A 23,748-nucleotide genomic window follows, 5' to 3' on the forward strand; every position below is an offset into this window, starting at 1 on the left:
ATCATTGCTGAGAATGTGGCTGTGCCGATGATGCAGTGCCCCCTGCTGGTTTGTATCATTGCTGAGAATGTGGATGTGCCGATGATGCAGTGCCCCCTGTTGGTTTGTATCATTGCTGAGAATGTGGCTGTGCCGATGATGCAGTGCCCCCTGTTGGTTTGTATCATTGCTGAGAATGTGGCTGTGCCGATGACGCAGTGCCCCCTGTTGGTTTGTATCATTGCTAAGAGCGAGGCTGTGCCGATGACGCAGTGCCCCCTGTTGGTTTGTATCATTGCTGAGAATGTGGCTGTGCCGATGATGCAGTGCCCCCTGTTGGTTTGTATCATTGCTAAGAGCGAGGCTGTGCCGATGACGCAGTGCCCCCTGTTGGTTTGTATCATTGCTGAGAATGTGGCTGTGCCGATGACGCAGTGCCCCCTGTTGGTTTGTATCATTGCTGAGAATGTGGCTGTGCCGATGATGCAGTGCCCCCTGCTGGTTTGTATCATTGCTGAGAATGTGGATGTGCCGATGATGCAGTGCCCCCTGTTGGTTTGTATCATTGCTGAGAATGTGGATGTGCCGATGATGCAGTGCCCCCTGTTGGTTTGTATCATTGCTGAGAATGTGGATGTGCCGATGACTCAGTGCCCCCTGCTGGTTTGTATCATTGCTGAGAATGTGGCTGTGCGGATGACTCAGTGCCCCCTGTTGGTTTGTATCATTGCTGAGAATGTGGCTGTGCCGATGATGCAGTGCCCCCTGCTGGTTTGTATCATTGCTGAGAATGTGGATGTGCCGATGATGCAGTGCCCCCTGTTGGTTTGTATCATTGCTGAGAATGTGGCTGTGCCGATGACTCAGTGCCCCCTGCTGGTTTGTATCATTGCTGAGAATGTGGCTGTGCCGATGACTCAGTGCCCCCTGTTGGTTTGTATCATTGCTGAGAATGTGGCTGTGCCGATGATGCAGTGCCCCCTGTTGGTTTGTATCATTGCTGAGAATGTGGCTGTGCCGATGATGCAGTGCCCCCTGCTGGTTTGTATCATTGCTGAGAATGTGGCTGTGCCGCTGATGCAGTGCCCCCTGTTGGTTTGTGTCATTGCTGAGAATGTGGATGTGCCGATGATGCAGTGCCCCCTGCTGGTTTGTACCACTGCTGTGAATGTGGCTGTGCCGATGATGCAGTGCCCCCTGCTGGTTTGTATCATTGCTGAGAATGTGGCTGTGCCGATGATGCAGTGCCCCCTGCTGGTTTGTATCACTGCTGAGAATGTGGCTGTGCCGATGATGCAGTGCTCCCTGCTGGTTTGTATCATTGCTGAGAGCAAGGCTGTGCCGAAGATGCAGTGCTCCAGCAACAACAAGAAAGAGCAATCAGAGATTGCAAACCCTCGCCAGGATGTATCTTCAGTAGTTTTTCGGCTTTTGTGTTAAAACAAATATGGCGGCCGAACCACGTGACCGATGACGTCATCATTAGCATTTTTTCTCCACCAGTTTATGCCGACATGACGCTCAAGAAATTTCATCTTGATCGGATGAAGTTTTGTACTTGTCGAATTATGACGTCATAATGGAGGCACCTTTGACATCATCATTAACATATTTTATTCCCCATGGAGAGCTCTTTACAATGAGCATGTCTCAAATTTTTCTATTCAGCACTTTCGGAGATATAGAGGTGCAAAGTCTTTCGGTTTTTCCAAGATGACGGTCGAATCACGTGACCTATGACGTCATAATTATCATTAGAAAATTCTACAGGTGGAGTTGCACCTATGGTGAAAATTTCCTGTCAATCGGACCAACGGTTGCAGAGAAAATCATATTTATTCTGTGCGGACAAACAAACAGACAGATAGACAAACTCAAATGCAATACCACCTACTCAGGCGAGGGTAACAACACACACTTTGATGAATCCCCCGATTGGTAAATTCAGCGTGCGCACATCCACCCCTCCCTCTCCCCCCCCCCCCCCCCCCCCCCCCATCATTTCCCGTTTTCGATGATAAAGTTGTGATATTGTTTGCAGGACCAGTGGCAGATACAGAGTGGTGGCATTATTCAACTTTCTCTCCATGTGTGAATCAATTATGTATGTGCGCTTACGTTTTATATCTCACTATTGTGCTTACGTATTATAGCTAACTAACTATTGTGATTACATATCATAACTAACGATTGTGCTTCCATCTTATTACCCAAAACAGTCCGTGAACTCTTACTTACGTACTGTTGGAATATACCTTTTGATCATGTGCCGCTGAGAGCGAGGCGACAGCTGATTTACACTGCTGAGACCCCTCAGACTTTGACGACCCTTTGAGTCCCCCAAGACCCTTGAGACCACCAACAACCCTGAAGACCCAAAATACCTTCAAAGACTACAAAAACCCAAAATACCATGAAGACCCAAAACACCCGAACGAACCAAAAGACCCCGAAGACCTAAAACACTCCGATTTAGCTCTTCACGAACCTCGACTTTGTATACAAAAAAAAAAAAAAAAAAGACCCAAAAGATTCTTCAAGACTCAGAGGAACCAAAATACCCTTAAGACCCAAAAGCCCCTGAAGACCCAAAATACCTTGAAGACCCAAAATACCTTGAAGACCCCAAAGACCCACAACACCCCAAAGACGCAAAGTACCCTTAAAGGCCCAGAGGATCCAAGAGACCCTGAAGACCCAAATGGCCCAAAAGACCCAAAACACCCTGAAGACCCAAAAGACCCTTAAATACCGCAACAAACCAAAATACCCTAAAGACCCTTAAATACCCAGAGGGATCAAAAGACCCTTAAGACCCAAAAAGCCCCTGAAGACACCAAAGATTAGAAAAGACCCCGAAGACCAAAAACACCCAAAAGACCCAAACCACCCTCAAATGCCCAGAGGATCCAAAAGACCCTGAAGACCCAATTGGCCCTGTAGACCAAAACATCATAAAGTCCCAAAAGACCAAAAACACCCTGAAGACCCAAAAGACACCGACTTTTTTTCTTCTTTTTTTTTGTATACTGAATCGAGGCTCGTGAAAGAGCTGACATTTACTTCACAAACAAATCAACCAGACAAACAAAATATATAAAAATAGGGAGCGGAAGACAAGAGAAGGGGAAGCACACAAACACTTGAGGGCACACAACATTTAAGAGCAGGGAGATGTGTGGGAGGGAGAGGGCTTGGGGGGAGGGGGTGGCAGAAGTATCAAACACAAGGACACCAAGGACTTCCAGGACAGAAGTTGGTATTTCAAAAAAGTGGAATTGGGGTGAAATTAGCGGGGATAGAAAAGATCAAGGTTTTGGATGGGGGAAGATAAGAGATGGTGGTGAACAGCTGTTTTAAAGACCTGGAGGGTGGAGTGGGATTGAAGAGAGTGAGGGAGTTTGTTCCAGAGGCGGGAGAAAAGAGGAGTGAAGGAGTGAAGGTGAGCAGAAAGTCTTGATTTTGGCAATTTAACCATAAGAGGGTTGCAGGAAATCTTGTGCGACCTGTAGGAATTATTGCTGGACAGAGCCCAGAGAGAGCTGGGGGGGGCAAGGCCAGAGAGGAGTCGGTAGAAGACGGGTCATGGTCAAAGATGACATGGTCAAAGATGCCTATCCCTCTGAAATGACATGTGGGTAGGCGTGTGGAGCACACCGAGTCATGCTCGTCTTATTATAATGGAGCAAACGTACTGTATATGGTTATGTATGTTTAGATGCGACCAACACGTCTTCTTCTTCTTCTTAAAATAAAAATTAACACCCAAAACCCAATCCGTGAACTTAATTACGTTTAGACTGCTGAGACCCCTCAGACCTTTGACGACCCTTTAAGTCCCCCAATACCCAGAAGACCACCAAGACCCCTGAAGACCAAAAATACCCTTAAAGACCCAAAACACCCTGAAGACACAAACACCTCGAAGACCCAAAAGATCCTGAAGACCCCAAATGCCATGAAGACCCCAAAGACCCTAAAGACCAAAAACACCCCAAAGACAGAAACTCCCCTTAAAGGCCCAGAGGATCCAAAAGACCCTGAAGACCCAAAATATCCCAAACACCCAAAATACCCTGAAAACCCAAAACACCCTGAAGACCCAAAAGACCTCGAACACCCAAAACATTCTTAAAGAATCAGAGGAAGCAAAAGACCCCGAAGACCCAAAAGATCCCGAAGACCCAAAACATCCCAAAGACCCAAGAGCTCCGTGAAGACTCAGAGGAACCAAAAGACTGTTAAGACCCAAAATACTTTGAAGACCCCAAAGACCCAAAACACCCAAAATACTCTTAAAGGCCCAGAGGATCCAAAAGACCCTGAAGACCCCAAATATCTTGAAGGTCCAAAAAGCACCTGAAGACCCAAAAAGACCCTAAAGACCCAAAATACACAAAACACCCCCAAAGACCGAAAACACCCCCAAAGACCCAAAATACCCTTGAAGGCCATGCGACTCCAAAAGACCCCGAAGACCCAAAATACCCCGAAGACCATCAAGACCCAAAAGACCCCGAAGACCCAAAACACCCCAAAGACCCAAAACACCCTTAAAACCCAAAACACCCCGAAGATCCAAAACACCCCAAAGACCCAAAACACCCCAAAGAACCAAAACACCCCGAAGATCCAAAAATACCCTGAAGACCCAAAAAAAACCCGTAGACACAAAATACCCCGAAGACCCAAAAGATCCCGAAGACCCAAAACACCCCGAAAATCCCAAATCCCAAAAATCTCTGAAAAATCTAGGCTGCCAAAAGAAACTGCCAAAATCTCGGCTCTCTGCTCACCTTCACTCTTTCATTCCCCTTTTCACCCGCCTCTGGAGCCCCCCCCCCCACTCCCTTCAATCCCACTCCTCACTCAAGGTCTTTAAAACAGCTGTTAACCACCATCTCTTATCTTCCCACATCCAAAACTTTGATCTTTTCTACCCCCGCTAATTCACCCCAGATACACTTTTTTGAAATTTGAACTTCTCTCGTGGAAGTTCTTGCAGTGTCCATATGTTTTCTACCTCTCCCACCTCCCCCAAAGCCCTCTCCCTCCCACAGTTCTCTCGATGTCCCTGCTCTCGAATGTTGTTTTGTGTCCTTCCCCTTCTCTCCCCATCTTGTCGACCGCTCCCCTTATTTTTTGTTTTATGTGTCGGTTTGACTTTTTGTGTGATTAATGTTAGCTCTTTCACGAGCCTCGATCTTGTATACAAAAAAAAAAAGAAAAAAAAAAAAGACAAAATACCCTGAAGCCCCAAAAGTCCTTGAAGATCCAATTTTGGCCGCTCTCCCCCACCATCCCCACATCACCATCCACCCCATCCACCCCTCACCATTCCCCTACTTCCCCCACTATCCCCAATCCACCATAATCACCACTAAACCCCATCCACCATTCCCACAATCCCTTACTTCCTGAGAAAGCAGACGTGGTCAAAGATGCCTACCCCTCTGAAACGACTCGTACAGGCAACCACCATACAGGTCCCTTCGAATAGTTATTTAATAGCAGTCTATTATCTTAGTCCCTCTCCCTTATTTCGGGTTTGTATGTCTTTATGTGTTGGGGAAAGGAAAGATAGGTCCTCCCCTCATAAAGGATATTGCACCAGGCTCCAAGGAACACCATGGTGTCCAGGTTCAGAAACCCACCAATCAGGTTTAAAGTTACTGTGGGGGAGCTTGTGGGCAGAGTAACGGGCTCTACCAAACAGGAGCCAGGAGACCTCCAACATTCCCCATTCCCCCTTGGAGGGTGAACAAAGGGATTTTGAAGAGATTGATTCTCTCTCTTGGTCCAGGCTCTTGGTCACAGGTGGTCGCAGTTGTGCTGGCTCTTGGTTCTTGGACACTGTGGATCTAACACGTGCCTACATTGATTCTCTCTCTCTGCAGACTCAGCACGTGGACACTTTGCTCTCTGCCCGGTCTCTCTCACCCCACTGAGCACGTGGACATTTGTGCTCTTGGCTGGTCTCCCTCTCGCAGGCCTCGACACCTGCATTATTACACTCTGGGCCTCTTGGGCCCTGTGCTGTTTCTGGTCTTCATCAATGATCTCTCCGACTCTCTTGAAAATCCTCTCTATCTCTTTGCTGATGACTCCACTCTCTGCCATTCCATTCCTCATCCCTCAGATCGGCAATCTGCAGCCTCCTCACTCTCTGCAGACCTGGACAAAATCACAGACTGGGCAAACAAGTGGAACATGTCTTTCAATCCTGACAAATCTCACACTCTTACGATGTCTCTCCGAAAAGACCGACTGGACAACCCTCCCATCCACTTTCTGAATAATCCTCTCCAAGGAGTTCTGTCACTCAAGCTTTTGGGTCTCACTATCTGCCATGATCTTTCCTGGGAAAACCACATTTCAAATCTGGCCTCCAAAGCCAGTCGCCGACTGGGCAGCCTCCATCGTGCGAAGTCCTTCCTTGGCACACCTGAGCTCCTCACCACATACAAGGCTTTCATCCGCAGCTCAATGGAATACTACTCTCCCCTCAGGGCTGGTGCTCCTGCCTCACACCTAGCTAGTCTTCACGCTGTTCAAACCAAAGCGTTCAGAATCATTGGAATCTCCCGTGATGAAGTTACCTCCGAGGGCCTTTCACTTACTCACCGCAGGCAGGTTGGTGGTCTTTCTGTCTTCTACCGACTCCTCTCCGGCCTTGCTCCTCCAGCTCTCTCTGGGCTCTGTCCCCCAAATATTCCTACAGGTCGCACAAGATCTGCCTGCAACCCTCTTATGGTTAAACTGCCAAAATCTCGGCTCTCTGCTCACCTTCACTCCTCTTTTGTCCCGCCTCTGGAACAAACTCCCTCACTCTCTTCAATCCCACTCCTCCCTCCAGGTCTTTAAAACAGCTGTTCACCACCATCTCTTATCTTCCCCCATCCAAAACCTTGATTTTTTCTACCCCCACTAATTCACCCCAGATCCACTTTTTTTTAAATTCCAACTTCTTTCCTGGAGGTCCTTGCCAGGTCCATATGTTTTATACTTCTCCCACCCCCTCCCCCTTCCCACGCCGCCTCCCCCCCCCCCCCCAAGCCCTCTCCCTCCCACACATCTCCCTATGTCCCTGCTCTCAAATGTTGTGTTTATGTTCTTCCTCTTCTCTCCCCATCTTGTCTACCGCTTCCCTTTTTATATACTTTGTTTCTTCGTCTGTTTGTGTGATAAATGTTAGGTCTTCCATGAGCCTCGATTATGTATACAAAAAAAAAACTCTTTGTCGGCTCCGGGCCTGTCTGACTCTGCTGGGTTCGCTGGGCACGTATGCTCCGCTCTTGGGGCCTGGACTGTTGGCCTGGCACATGTGCTCCTCTCTTGGCCTGGGTCACTCTGCCGTGCTGACGATCCACCTCACTCTGCCTGTCCATGTTGGGATAGTCGATAGCTGATCGTGCTTCCCAGTGGTGACAACAGGACGGTTGGCGCCACGAGGAGAGGTAGCCGGAGCAGCGTAGCCTTTGTGCTATCAGGTTCCCTACGTTCGTTGTTCGTTCCCCTCCCCGTGAAAGTGTGCTGGGCCCATGTGATGTTTATCCGTAGTAATCATCATAAGGCATAGAATAAGTGAAGTTTCTGCTTCTCGTATTTGCGTATACTCATCTGATATGATTACTTTCTCTCCGTGTAAACGTACTTTAATAAATTTCCTTGTTACAGTCTGAAGTGGTTGGTGATCCATTTCGTGGTTCAAGTGGCTCCAAAAACTTGGCTTCCAAGGGTGCACCATCCTGGATGTGGAGGATCTCTGGGGTCGTTCCTGCAAGATCGTTTGGCTGTCTTCATGCCACGGGCTTGTGCAAGAGAACTGTCTGGGGCTATACAACAACAACGACAACAGAAATACAGTATATGAAATGCCTTCCGAAAATCCGAAGTCTTTCATCATCAATGAGGCCTTTCAGGGAAGTGGACAAATCCTGTTGTTCTACTTTGTATATTTTCGAAGGAATCAATACATTTTAACTTCTACGGAATCCACAGAGCGAGTGTTGAGACCGAGGGTCTATTCCAGGGTAAAAATACAATATTTAAATGAATACGATACTCAATTGAGAAATTAAATATTGTTGCAGACGCGGTTTTAGATGTTATATTGACCGAGCGGTGGTGTATTTAACCGCGTCCGAACAGTTACTCCCCGATTAGAACCCGATTCCACCCGACGTTGACCAGATTGCCCCACAGATATTCAATCGGGAAACCTCTAAAGTGACCGAAAGAGAAGGAAAAGAGAAAAAGACAGAGTACGGAGGAAGAACAGATTTATTATACACACACAAGCAATGGATGGAAGAAGCAGTAACACAGCGAATCGTTAACTTACACTATTCATTTTTACTTAACCCCAAGACAACGAGCAGGACAGGACGTTCACACTTACACAGGGGATATTGCAGGCAGGTAGGGCTTGAGGTGGATTGCTGGAGAGGGAGGCAACGTCGGAGGCAGCAGCTCTCAATTCCTCGCGGTTTTGGCGGGAAAACCCTCCGTCGCGTATCCGCTGCTATAGACGTCACGCGCTGGCTCGGGCACACCTGCTCCTCTCCTCCTGGTGGAGCCGTCTCCCTCCTTTCAGCACGTCTCTCCAAAGCTGGTTTCCTCTCCGAGTACCTCTCCTCTTTGGCTTGGAGCGTTTCGCATCTCACCGCTCTTCTTGGTGCCGCCTCTTCGCTCCTCTCCCAAGTCATCTGGTAAAGCAGTCCCTTACAGTCGCTTTTATCACCTCGGGCGGAATTAAGCCGCCGGCTCCGAGGGCACGCCTACCGGGTCGCTCACCGCGGTGCTGATTGGCTGTTAGGGCTGGCTCACTCCTCCCCTCTTATGACGAGGTGGAGACACGCCTTTCTTCTCCGAGATTAGCACATGGGCAATGGCGGCCTGCGGGATTGAAAACAACTCCCACCCTTTTGAAAGGAACTTTGGAGAGCGGAGATGTTTGGGGAAATTGCAAGGGCCTATGCTTATTTTGTTTGATACAATGCAAAGTCAATCTAGTGGGAAACACAGATTTAGCCTACATGGAATAAGGAAATACACTATTTAAAAGATATATCGTGACCTGCGTGTAAGTTCCATGGAATTAACTAGGAGGACGGCTGCGACCATTATTTACATTAACAGGGTGTTACCATACTTTTGTAACGTTCACATTGTAACGTTTTCACATTCGTTACACTTCCTCCAAAATTGTTACTGCACCATTGTTATTGTTACACTTCTCAAAAAACCGTTACACTTCTCAAAATCGTTACACTGCACCCTCCTTTCTTCAGGCCCTTTCTCGGGCCTACTAAACTTTAACTTAGTGTGACACGTAGGTGTAATTCCCTCTACAATTAACCTGACCCTGAGTGTGACAATCTTAAAACACAAATAAGTATGTCCCCCTATTGCATTGCACCCTGTCTAACAGACTCAAGCCCACAGCTAACCGAATTACGGAATTATTCTCAAACTATACATTTACGGTGGGGAGCATTATTTACCATGACGTGATTTCTTATTTACAACGCAACCCAGGACCTGTGTTTTTTTTTTTTTTTTTTTGTTAGGGAACAAGAGAAAGAAATTCCTGTTGGGAGGGAGGAGGCAGCACGCATTGCATCGATGCACCAGTACCAATACCACCAAAGCACCCAAAAGCACCAAAAGCACCACAAGCACCAAAAGCACCACTCGGTGCGCAGTCACCATGGTTCATAATAAACACAACAAAACAACTGGTGGTGGTCTTCTCTTTCTCTGCTGGGCCGATGTTCTTCCCGACGTCTTCTGGCTTCATGCGGCCTACTTGGAAATATAAAAAAGCACAACTTGTGTTCATTTTTTATTTAGGGCCTCAGGGGCCAACTAAGGGTGGTCCACCTGTTTGGCATAGGTGCCACCTTTCCGAGGTCCGCAAGCAAGATTCCCTGGCCACTATGGCCGGTCTCCAACAGAGGTGCCCTGCCCCAGAACTTGGGGTCCATCAAGTGGTACTTGGCCGCAGAACAGCGGTCCATAAAGTGGTACATCAACGCAATGCATGCTGGTTCTGGGAATCTCGGGCGCACAATGGCCACCTCACGCACGCTCCCCTCGGCACCCAATGGCGCACAGGTCATGTGGGAGACAAAAGAAAGACAATTGAGCGAGGAGTAAGGTCACAAGGGTACACGTCAATAAGGCAATGCAAGGTGAAATGCGTACGGAGGGCGAAGTGAGAAAGCTCGTCCCTACCGTACGTCACCCCCCTGTCACCTACCCTACCCTTGCCCTTACCCCATATGTACAAAATCTACACATTACCAATTCGTCACGACTGTCACGTCTTCCCCATATTTCCCCTATACCAAATTCGTCACCACAATCCCTCTAACCAAAATATGCCATCACCCAATTCGTCATCAATCCTCATAAGGAGGCAGAGATGGAACATCAAAGCACAATGTCACACCCACGTCATGATGCGTCTCACAATCCAAACATTTGCATCATAAAAAATAATCAAAACATGGCATGGTGTGGAGTACCTGTCACCTCAGGTGAGTGGATGCAGATGGTGCGAGGAGATCCTTCATCCTAACTATCCTCTAAATGATTTTAACACGCTTTACACTACCCGGGGTCTTTCCCTGCCAATCCATTGGCCAACTTACACTATGGGTTCTAACAACCAATTCCCATTGACCAAACTGTGGTGCTTCTCAATTTTGGGGTCTCACTCCCCCGATTCATCTCCCGGTGCCCTCGCACAATTTCTGGGCTGTGACGTGTAGCTCTCCCAACAGGTCTACCCACCTGCACACCTCCACCACTGTAGTTGCCACCCGAGCTTACCTAGCTCCTCACCCTAACCTATCTAACTGGGGCAGGCCCCTCCTGGCTCTGTCACCCCACTCGGTGCCCTCTGGCACTGGGCTACCCGGGTCCGTCCTCTGGATCCTCGGGCCCCATCCACAACAACTACTACCGGCTCCCAGAGCCCACCTGCGGCCTCACCTGGCCGACATCCTTACAGTGGTGGAGTGCCCAACCAACTACACACACTAACAGGCTACACGCCCAGCCATTTCCACAACACTAATGCACCCATCCAAATACCATTCTGTCACCCGCACCACAGATGCCAATATCCAACCACAATTTACCTGTACCCTCTACCTAACACTTACACTACCCGCCCCGGGTATCCGTGATGGGGGTCCACTCTTCCCCCATTCACACCTTCGCACCATCCAATCCACTCCACAATTTCCACCATACTCACTCCACGACCATCCATTCCAATACTCCATTTATTCCACACTACCATTCTCCATACCTGCTGTTGCACACCTGTGCCCTCACACCTGGTGCCACCTGCACCCTCCTTTCTTCCTCGACCATTTGGTCATCACAACACGCAATCACCACTACTCCCTCATACACTGCTCCACACACCTGTTCAGTTGCACACCTGTGCAATCACACCTGTTCAATTCTCACCTGTTCAATCCTCACACACACGGCATCATCTCAGCTAACTACGCCCCTCTGAAACTTGCGCTTCCCAGTCGTCCCTTTAAACTATTGCGCTCCCACGTCATTATAATCCACACTAATCTACCTGCGTCCCCACTACAGGTATCAGTCACTAACTAATCTTAACGTTACCTAATGTCATCTTCGCTAGATCCCTAACAATATAACCAAGCCCTCCCTGGCTCGGTTGTCATAGCCACCCCATAAACTATTGCGCATTTGCCCCCACTTGTGAGGGATGGTGGATTTGCCATCCCACCACATCGGGGGTCTCTCTATCAATTTTGCTCGTCCAAATTCCAACCAATTCAAAAATTTTCCATTTACTGCCAATTCTACCCACTATTACAAATTTCGTATCAAATCACTACCATCATCATCCGTCTACTTATTACATCCTCTCAGTGCGCCAATTCACGTCTACAGCCCGGCTTCGTACAGCCGAGCAATGAACGCGGATTCTTTTGTGCCAGCGGCTGGATGCGTCCCGCATTCGGGGCAGGGGCGGGGGCTTACCCGAGCCGAGATCCCACGCACCACCTCGGCGTGGAGCCATCCAATGTCCCGATCTCGACCTGCCGGCACGTCTCAACAAAACGTGGTCGCCATGACGACCCTTCCTATCCAGCTGCCCGCTCCGCCTAGTGGAGCCCGGACGCGGCCGTTCCAAGCGAGGCACAGCGTGGATCGCGTACGGCTGTTCTTTCGAAACCGCCGTGGTTCGGATCCCCGCTGGCCCTCGCGGCACGCGAAGCTGCCCGACGCGCACCGAGGGCCCGATTCGGCTATAAGTCATTCTAACCTTTAACCTGGTTACTGTCGATGCTTCACCTGGATGCTTACATGCATACGCTACCCCTTTCTTGCTCATACATGCAGCCGTTCCAATGCTCCTCGTACCTTTCCTTACACACCTCGGTACACTCATTCCGCTCGCCGACTTGGTCACACACCTGACCACCGAACACCTTGGCACACATTCGTCGCTCGCACACCTCACCAACACACCTCTTCACGCCCCTTTCTCGGTCACCTCCTTTGTGACAATCACAAGTGTGCTCTCACCCGCACACCCAACCACGTGCCTCACTACCAATTCCAGCGTGCATTCCCACTCACACTCTACCATTCCAGGTGTGCATCCTTCCATTCCAGGTGTACATCCTCGCTCACCTGCCACAACCAACTCACGCTCCGTGTCACTCTCACTACTCTCACCTCCACTCTCGGTCGCGCACTCACCCTTACTCTCGACAGCGCGCTCTTTCCTCATGCACCTGTCCGTTACACACCTTTCTCACGCACACTCTTGCGCACACTCTCCCGTTACACCCTCTGTAACACTCACCACAGGCGTACACTTTCTTGTTACATCCTCTGTAACACTCACCACAGGTGTACACTCTCTCGTTACTTCCTCTGTAACTCACCACACCGTGCTTCCATGTACCCCCTCGCACACGCGCTTCGACCAACTCACTCTTGACGGCACACTCACTCCTTGGCGTGCACTTTTTCCTCACAGACCCCATGGTCGGACATTCTCGCACACCTCTTTTTCGCACACCAGACCTGTCGCACACTTCACCAACGGCATCTCACGAACACCCGGATCCAAACCAATCCCCAAGCCGACTGAAGCTTTCCTCACATCATATACATTGCCACTCACCTCCGTACCTCGTCTCCGCACCTCCTTTGCTACCTGCAAACTCTTTATTTGGTTAGTGAGCATCACATCATGAGTTGAGCACCGACCTTGTACCAATTCCATTACCTACTCCTGGATTTCTCTCTTAGTTTCTGTCCGTCTCTTCTTAATTTCACTCACCTCTTCTTCCACTTCCTCTAATTTTTGTTTAACCTCTTTTATTTCTCGGTGCGTCTCCTCAAGTTCGTCCTCTAAGGCTACCGTGACCGTCTCTATGTGCATCCTCACCTGCCGGTCCTTTGTCTCCATTATCTCTGTCACCTCGTCCACCCTCATTGTCAGTTCCTCCCGTACCATCTGACATTGCCTCTGCGTCGCTATTAATTCGTTTTTAATTTATTTTTGTGTCGCCTTTAACCCTCCTAGTACTGCAGTGTTCCTTTGAACCTGCTCCACTAACTTCGTTTGTCCCTCCGTCAGCTGTTCCACCTCCTCCGTCAGATCTTCTATTCCCCCTTGTAACTTTGCCGTATTATTTCTCACCTCTTTCTCCATACGCTTCTCACCTCGCTTTACCTCCTCGCGTAGCCCCGAAACCTCCTCACTTACCCCTCGTCGTATTTCCTCCATCTCTTTTGTAGATGCCACCCTCATCTGTCCCAATTAATCCCTCTGAGCATCCAGTTTGGTTTCTTCCCCGATTTTCACCTCCTCTATCTGCTCTCCCATTTGTTTGATTTCCCTGGCAGATTGTTCCCCTATTTCCCGCAATTTGTCCTCCATCCTATTTTCTAACCCCATTAACCCATTTTTCACCCCCTCTAACTGATTCTCCTGGGCAGCCATTCTGTTTTCCACCCCCGTTAACCCATTCTTTACCTCCTTTATCCCGTTGTCTAACCCCTCAAAATTTTTGTCTAACTTCTCACCGGTACCCCTCGCTTCGTCCCTCATTACCCCCATTTGGTTTCCCATTACCCCCATTTGCCCCATAATTCTGCTTTCCATTTTTTCCATACTGTCGTTTTTTTTCTGCATTTCCACCATGAATTGGGCCATGAAGGCTTGTATTTGGGCCGTGCTCATTGGTTCCGCGACCGTGGCCCCCTCAACCACATGCGCGAGAGCGCCATTTTGTGCGTCTGAAACCTCCGCAACCACATTGCTATTTTTCTCCTCCTCCCTTTCCTCCACATACATTTCCCCGAGGTCCCCGAGGTCCTGGGTCGCAACCACATTGCTATTTTTCTCCTCCTCCCTTTCCTCCACATACATTTCCCTGAGGTCCCTGTCTATCTCTCCCACCGACATCCGATCGCCTTGATTGTCCATGGCGCGATCTCAAAATTCGGGTTTTGCTTTAAAACAAAACAAATTTCGTCAGCTCGTAATTTTGACCAAAAATTTTTTTTTTACACGTTTTAAAAATTTGATTCGGGCCTCGAATCTCACTCCCCGACACCAATTGTTACTGCTATAACACAATTGGTGTTCCAAAATTTGGGCCTAACAAATTTAGTCCCAGGTCCGAATCCAACTCCTGACAACCAATTGTTACAGACGCGGTTTTAGATGTTATATTGACCGAGCGGTGGTGTATTACCGCGTCCGAACAGTTACTTCCCGATTAGAACCCGATTCCACCCGACGTTGACCAGATCGCCCCACAGATATTCAATCGGGAAACCTCTAAAGCGACCGAAAGAGAAGGAAAAGAGAAAAAGACAGAGTACGGAGGAAGAACAGATTTATTATACACACACAAGCAAAAAGGAAGAGCGACCAAAATTATGTACAAGCAATGTATGGAAAAAGCAGTAACACAGCGAATCGTTAACTTACACTATTTATTTTTACTTAACCCCAAGACAACGAGCAGGACAGGACGTTCACACTTACACAGGGGATATTGCAGGCAGGTAGGGCTTGAGGTGGATTGCTGGAGAGGGAGGCAAAGTCGGAGGCAGCAGCTCTCAATTCCTCGCGGTTTTGGCGGGAAAACCCTCCGTCGCGTATCCGCTGCTATAGACGTCACGCGCTGGCTCGGGCACACCTGCTCCTCTCCTCCTGGTGGAGCCGTCTCCCTCCTTTCAGCACGTCTCTCCAAAGCTGGTTTCCTCTCCGAGTACCTCTCCTCTTTGGCTTGGAGCGTTTCGCATCTCACCGCTCTTCTTGGTGCCGCCTCTTCGCTCCTCTCCCAGGTCATCTGGTAAAGCAGTCCCTTACAGTCGCTTTTATCACCTCGGGCGGAATTAAGCCGCCGGCTCTGAGGGCACGCCTACCGGGTCGCTCACCGCGGTGCTGATTGGCTGTTAGGGCTGGCTCACTCCTCCCCTCTTATGACGAGGTGGAGACACGCCTTTCTTCTCCGAGATTAGCACATGGGCAATGGCGGCCTGCGGGATTGAAAACAACTCCCACCCTTTTGAAAGGAACTTTGGAGAGCGGAGATGTTTGGGGAAATTGCAAGGGCCTATGCTTATTTTGTTTGATACAATGCAAAGTCAATCTAGTGGGAAACACAGATTTAGCCTACATGGAATAAGGAAATACACTATTTAAAAGATATATCGTGACCTGCGTGTAAGTTTCATGGAATTAACTAGGAGGACGGCTGCGACCATTATTTACATTAACAGGGTGTTACCATACTTTTGTAACGTTCACATTGTAACGTTTTCACATTCGTTACACTTCCTCCAAAATTGTTACTGCACCATTGTTATTGTTACACTTCTCAAAAAACCGTTACACTTCTCAAAATCGTTACAATATATAGGAACATGAATTGTCTTAACTTGGCACAAACGCGATGGCTGCTGACTCAAGCCAAAGTCAACTCGCGTGCTTTCCTATCTCTTGAGATTGCAGCATCCGTCGCAAGAGATAAGTAATGAAGGAAAACACAACTGGGATGTAGTTTATGACCTGGATATTGTTCTATACTGACAGCTTGATTCTATCACCTCACTTTGTGTGGACATACAAAGATGAATGGTGATTTCGTAGACCTTAGGAATGCTTTGCTTGGATTTAATTATGATAACGATCATGGGTCAGACTATACTTAAAGAAGACCCTTTGTGGTAGATTTTAGACAGTTTTGAAGGTGCCACGATTGTACTCTGGCGACCATCTTACATGCTCCACAGCTGTGCTTGGTTCTTCAATAAACTTGTTATTTCTTCAACAACTGGACTCGAGGCTCGGTCACATCGGAGGGCGAGGACCGGGGTCGGGACTCCACATTTTGGTAGCAGAGAGCAGGGCTCAACACGGAACAGGACCAGAGGAGCCAAATCCCAGAGGGACTGAGAGGAGACAGGCCGCACGGCAATTGATTTGATTAAAAGGTAAGCCTCTGTGCTTAAAAGGTATTCCAAATTGTGCTCCACTCTATCCCTCCAGGATTTTGTCCATCTCTGCTGGGCCGCCGTGCTTGAGCCACGAACGAGAAATTGTAAAGAAGGACGATTGATCCGGAGTAACAAGAGTATTGCTGAACCAAGGGGGTACAGGGTTCGGTTGGAGAGGGGGGATGTGAGGCTAAGTCAGACGCCATAAGGCTGAGATCATACGAGGAAGGACAGCCTAGAGAGAAAAGGGGTACCAAGTCAGGAAAGGAAGAAGACCAGGGAGGCAATGGGCTGAGCTTTTTTTTTCTTTTTCTTTTTTGTATACTGAATTGAGGCTCGTGAAAGAGCTAACATTTACTTCACAAACAAATCAACCAGACAAACAAAATATAGAAAAAGAGAGAGCGGAAGACAAGATGGGGAGAGAAGGGGAAGCACACAAACACAACATTTGAGAGCAGGGAGTTGTGTGGGAGGGAGAGGGCTTGGGGGGAGGAGGCGTGGGAATGGGGGAGGGGGGGGGTGGGACAAGTATAAAACACAAGGACACCAAGGACTTCCAGGACAGAAGTTGGTATTTCAAAAAAGTGGAATTGGGGTGAAATTAGCGGGGGTAGAAAAGATCAAGGTTTTGGATGGGGGAAGATAAGAGATGGTGGTGAACAGCTGTTTTAAAGACCTGGAGGGTGGAGTGGGATTGAAGAGAGTGAGGGAGTTTGTTCCAGAGGCGGGAGAAAAGAGGAATGAAGGAGTGAAGGTGAGCAGAGTGTCTTGATTTTGGCAGTTTAACCATAAGAGGGTTGCTGGCAGATCTTGTGCGACCTGTAGGAATATTTGCGGGACAGAGCCCAGAGAGAGCTGGGGGGGGGGGGCAAGGCCAGAGAGGAGTCGGTAGAAGCCGGAAAGACCACCAACCTGCCTGCGGTGAGTGAGTGAGAGGCCCTTGGAGTTAGCTTCATCGCGGGAGATTCCAATGATTCTGAGATGGCCAAAGATGGCCAAAAGGAAATCCCGGTGGCGGGGATGAAGCCCGCATCAGCAGCATAGCTGCCAGGCAGGTAAGCTTGGTAGGGGTTGTGGTGAAAACTACAAGGTCAGGTAGAGACCATGGAAACTCACAATTAGGAAATTGAGTTGGATCGGGCATGCAGAATTATGCCCAGCTCAGGAGGTGGAAAAATACAGAGCGCCAAATGAATCGATGGAATGACTTTTGGTAGAATGAATGAATACATGATGTTCGATAGTGGTTTTCCTTGTATTTTGTGGTCCTCCGTGTGTACTCGTGTATGGAGGTGGAGGTGTAAACGAGTGCGGAGTTGTGTACTGGATCAGCTGTTCATGAGCTCGAATGGGCGTGTGGCAGGGTGTGTGCTTCAAAATTGTGTGTAGTGTGGTAATGAATGGCCAGTGCAGTGAATGTATGGAAAATATATATGAATGAAAAAATATTGTGTCATGACACACACACACACACACACACACACACACACACACACACACACACACACACACACAAGGTGCACGTATGATTCCAGTTACAGAAATGGACAAGTATTTTTTGATCCAGCGGAACGTTCTGAGTGACGATTCAGAACTGTTTTTGTCTGTGATCAATCTTAAGGATACAAGCCTCTTTCTGTGCGAATTTCTGTGCGATCTGCATGTTGACCTTTTGTTGGTTATATAATTATAATGTGTGGTTCACATGTTCCAGGATGCGGCATATTGGCTAGCTGAATGATTGTGCCCTCGCCTTTGAATATGTGCCTGGGGTGGATCCGTGCGGGGATCCGTGCGGGGATCCGTGCCGGGTAAGATAATTGTTTGAGAGACTGCAGCAAATCGCTCGTAGGGAGCGGAGTGCGGGGTTCGAATGATCCGAAATACGTTGCATCAATTTGCATGGGTTAGAATAAGGTTGTTAGTTTCAACAAGAATAACAATAAAAGGTACATAATTAACATCAATCCAGTATTCGCACAAGATCTGAGAGATGCACTGGTGCATGTGGGTAACGCGCAGACTGTGCTGGAAGCTTGTGCTGTGTGCGTGCTGAGTGTGGATGCTGAGTTTGGGGGGACTGCATGACGTCACTGTGCTTGGCGTTCGGGTGCGCGGTGTGGGAGCGGTCCGTGCGGGGTCAACGTCCTGTTGTGGCCTTTGAGTGAGGCTCGGATGTTGCTGTTGACCGTACACCCACGGGAGATCGGGAAAAGAACATTTTAAATTGCTAAAATGCTGGATGTGGTTTGCCGTGTGGGAAAATTAAAATTGTTCGCAAAGAAGTGAGAATGGTATGCGCAGTTGTAACACGCTGGGGAAAAAAACGTGTGTATTGTTTTGAAAACACGCAGCTCAGGTGTGGATGTGCCGCTGATGCGATGCCCGCCCTCCCCCTTTTTTGGATGGGAACGTGGCAAATCGGAGCCGTCGTTCACCGGCGAGCATACATAATATGTAGATGGGCTGAGATAGGTGTGCGAGATGCAAATTGACCAAAACACAGGTGAGCATTGTGAAGGGTGGTCTGACTTCATCTGTCGATTGGATTTGCGGTAATGGTGAATTTAAGGCATTGAAGAATGCTATACGGATGCAAATTTAATCGAATGGGCGCTCGGATGAACGTTGATATGAAGCAGTTTATTGGCAAGGGTTATACTGGATGGGTTGCCAATGCCTTTGAAGCAGCAGTTAGGGCAATAATTTGTAATTTGTTCATCGTGCTGGCAATTTACTTGCGTACTCTTAACAAAGGACACCGTGGGATCTTACATCCAGCAATGAATGCTGTACAGACGGGACACCAAGCTTAACGTCCATCCGAGGGATGGAGCACACATTGTGGAGTTGCCCTGCCTGACAAAACATGGGATTTTAATGATATTTGTAATGGGATTTGGATGAGTTAATTGGGGAAAAATGGTTGAATGGGATAGTTAATAGTAAAATTTTGTGAGGATTTAACAAAATGGTGCTCAAAGTGTGTGACAAGGATGAAGTAATTTCAATTGGGCCGTGTTCGTACAGCTAACCACGAAGTTAGATATTGGGGGAAAACAGATTTCTGCATGGAAGGGGTTGGGGCATGGCTCATTGTGACTCCGGGTGGCGAGTGGGTGTTGTTTACGATGACGTCATTGGTGCCATAATTGTGACGCCACAATTCGACAGGGACAACGCTTGGTCTGATAGATTTTGAATTACAGTGACAGGGAATTTAGTCGAATCAGGTAATGAAGTTAAACCAGACGTTGCTTAGTTTCTTTACAGATGTTGGCAATACGACAGAGTATTTGGTTGGGCCAAATAATATTTTAAAATTATATATAAACATTTCTACTTATGTTGAGATATACAGTCACATGAAAAAGTAAGTACACCCCATGTAAAGTTTTGACTTTTTCAACATATTTCAACATACAGCTATTTGATCTTCATTTCAACAATATTGAAAGATAAAGGTGATATAATATAACAAATATCATGAAATATTTACATTTCGTCATCCATTGTATAATTTAAATAAACATAAATGCAAATTTCGCATGTGAAAAAAGTAAGTACACCCCTACATTTATCACTACTTCAAATACCTAAAATTAGAATCAGGTGCACCAGCTCAGGTGCAAATGATTAGAACATCATCAGAGAGGATCTTGGAGGAACCTGTATTATTTAAACCTCAGACATTTAGTTTGGTTTGCTCTTTGTTGTTGAAGTGTGCGGCGTCACCATGCCTAGATCAAAAAAGCTCTCTGATGCCTTCAGAAAGAAGGTTATAGATGCCTACGAGTCTGGGAAGGGATTTAAAAAGATCTCAAAACAATTTGAAATCAATCATTCGACTGTCCGGAAGATCATCTACAAGTGGAGAAGATTCCAAACATCTGCCAACTTGTTCAGGCCAGGCTGCTCCAGCAAGGTCAGCCCGAGAGCAGACTGCAAGATGCTGAAAGAAGTCTCTAAGAACCCCAGAATGTCATCACGGGACCGACACGTAGCCCTTGCCACTGTTGATGTCAAAGTGCACGAGTCTACCATTAGAAAGAGGCTGCACAAATTTGATCTACATGGGAGGTGTGCCAGGAGGAAACCTTTGCTGTCCAGAAATAACATCAGGGCAAGACTAAAGTTTGCCAATGAACACCAAGGCAAAGACCAGCACTTCTGGAACAATGTGCTCTGGACAGATGAGTCAAAGGTAGAGCTATTTGGCCACAGTACCAGAAGACGTTTGGCGAAAACCAAAGACAGCATTTGAGCACAAGAACCTGATACCAACTGTAAAGCATGGTCGTGGAAATATTATGGTTTGGGGCAGCTTTGCTGCATCAGGGCCAGGGCAGCTCACCATCATATAATCCACTATGAATTCTTCATTGTACCAGAGGGTGCTTGAGGATAATGTGAGGCCATTTGTCGGAAAGTTGAAGCTCAACCGAAGGTGGACCTTGCAACATGACAATGACCCTAAACATACCAGTAAATCCACCAAGGAATGGCTGAAAAGAAAGAAATGGAGGGTTCGGGAATGGCCAAGTCAAAGCCCGGTCTCCCATCGAGATGTTGTGGGGGGATTTTAAACTGTGCATGCAAGAAACCCCTTAAACATCGCACAGCTGAAAGAATTCTGCATGGAGGAGTGGGCAAAAATTTCTCCGAGTCGATGTCAGAGACAGGCAGATAGTTATAAGAAACGCCTACTTGAGGTTGTTTCTGCCAAAGGGGGCAATACCACCTATTACAGCCAAGGGTGTACTTACTTTTTCCACATGCGAAATTAGCATTTATGTTTATTTAAATTATACAATGGACTACAAGATGTAAATGTTTCATGATATTTGTTATATTATATCACCTTTATCTATCAATATTGTTGAAATAAAGATCAAAAAGCTGTATGTTGAAATATGTTGAAAAAGTCAAAACTTTACATGGGGTGTACTTACTTTTTCATGTGACTGTATAATAGGAAGAATGTGGACGTGAAAACATGAAGACATATGGACAGAGATATGGTATGATTGGATTTTGATGAAGATGTGAATATGGATTCGGATAGGAGAATATTTTAAGTGCTTCTTCATCATTGAGTAATATGGCCAACCAGGTGGAGTTATGCTCTCTACTGAGTGCCATTCTAATTGTAAGATGCTATTATCAGAAGGCATTTTTGCAGAACGATGGGAAAAATGAGCAAGATACAAAGAGAATATGATGGTACATATAAATGGCAATGTTCTGATTTGAGTGTGCATGAGAAAATGTGTTACAGGATTCGTGGAATGTTCAAGGTTGGACATGATCGATGGAGAACTTACATTGATTTGAAAGTGAATTTCCATGAAATATTTCCATAAAAGGAAAAGAATAAAAGGAAGAGAAAAAGGAAGAGAATAAAATTAAACGAAAGGACAATTTTTGGAACAATTCACTTACCAATTGGTGAGAAACGCCATGGAAGTCACATGAATTTAATGATAACATGAGTATCACAGGGAAGTCACAGGATGATCATGTGGGTTTTTGGACAATTGGCATTGTTCATCTGGTGTATGAGGGTGTGTGTTTATCAATTTTTGTTATAAAGGGGAGAATTGACCATGGATGTAAAAGGGAGTTGCACATCTATCTATAATTCCAGTAATCTCTGTGTGTATGTGTGTGTGTATGTATGCGACAACGATTTCTCGACAACTACCGGTCCGATATACTTGAAACTTGCCAGGTATATTGCTGGGGACCCGAGGATGTGCCTTTTCAAGGTTTGAAATTAATCGGACAAGTACTTACCGAGCTATGGCTATTTAGCCGTTCGCCGTTCGCTTTGGCGTTGCGAATGGACCAAACCATTGCATGTAAATAGAGGGGGGGGGTTCTGTGGTCGTTGCGAATGGACCAAACCATTCATGTAAATAGAGGGGGGGTTCTGTGGTCGTTACTGCCACGTGGTTTCAAAGTTTTTTTTTGTTGTTGTTGTTTGCACGCATGATTTTTTGCACCCACGTACGGGCACGCCCTAGGATGTTTACACACACACACCCCTACACAAATTTTTTTTTTTTTTTTTTTTTGGCAAGGAACGGGCACCCACGTACGGGCACGTCCTAGCTTATATATAGTACGGGCATGCCCTAGTTTTAATAACTAGGGCATGCCCGTACTATATCTATATCTAAAATTATATCCCCCCCTCTATTTACATGAAATGGTTTGGTCCATGAAATGTTTTGGTCCATTCGCAACGCCAAAGCGAACGGCGAACGCTTTACATGAAATGGTTTGGTTCATGAAATGTTTTGGTCCATTCGCAACGCCAAAGCGAACGGCGAACGGCTTGCGAGTACAGTGACAATCCCCCCCCCCCCCCCCCTCTATTTACATGAAACATGACATGAAATTTGTCCGTTTAATTAGTTTTAAAACAGTTTAACGCCAACATATGGCATGCACGTACCCGTACGATCCGAAATGGCACACGCTCTCACAGGAGCTCCGGAAGGTCGTATATCGCAGTTACGATGAATCGCAAATTCGTTTTTATTAGTTTTATTATTAGTTTTAAAACATAGTTTAACGCCAACATAGCGCCAACATAGTTTGCAAACGTGAAATAAATGAATACGCTCTCAAATGTGCCATCCGAGGCAGAGTGTGTTCGGCACACGCGATAGCTCGCTGCTCTCTGATTGGTTGAATCGTTTTTTGGACATAGCTCGGTAAGTAATTGTCCGATTAATATGAAACCTTGAAAAGGCACATCCTCGGGTCCCCAGCAATATACCTGGCAAGTTTAAAGTATATCGGACCGGTGGTTGTCGAGAAACAGCGGTCACAGACAAACAAACGTGCAAACAAACAAACGTACAAACGTACAAACAAACAAACACACAGAGATTACTGGAATTATAGATAGATGATAAACAAGCGTTACGCCTAGGTCCCCCGTCGGTGAAGTGATGCGAGTTGACAAAGTGGAAGACGCAAGGCGGCCATTTTGGATTTTGACGTGGCGACCCAATTTTCAATAGCGTTCTTAGTAGATGATAAATGTTGTTCCTGGGACAAACCCATTTAACATGGGAAATCCCTATCTAATGTCGTTTACCCCCCTGTCTTTTCCCACTTTTGGAAAACACCCCTATTAATCCAAAAGACTCTGTGAGCCTTTTGGCCTTTTGAACCATGAGCTTATTGGCCTTATGAGCCAATTAATCTACTTGGGCGAATACA

At 47.1% G+C, this 23,748-nt stretch overlaps 1 protein-coding gene across 1 annotated transcript in view; it reads right to left on the reverse strand.

Moving 5' to 3' along the window:
* The window catches only part of LOC137427366 (uncharacterized), a 420,191-nt gene that overhangs the window by 23,711 nt on the left and 372,732 nt on the right, over positions 1-23,748 (reverse strand). The window lies entirely within an intron of this gene.

This window comes from Myxine glutinosa, chromosome 5, assembly GCF_964187855.1.
Source record: "Myxine glutinosa chromosome 5, kmMyxGlut1.1, whole genome shotgun sequence".
In the NCBI taxonomy this organism is placed as follows: domain Eukaryota; kingdom Metazoa; phylum Chordata; class Myxini; order Myxiniformes; family Myxinidae; genus Myxine; species Myxine glutinosa.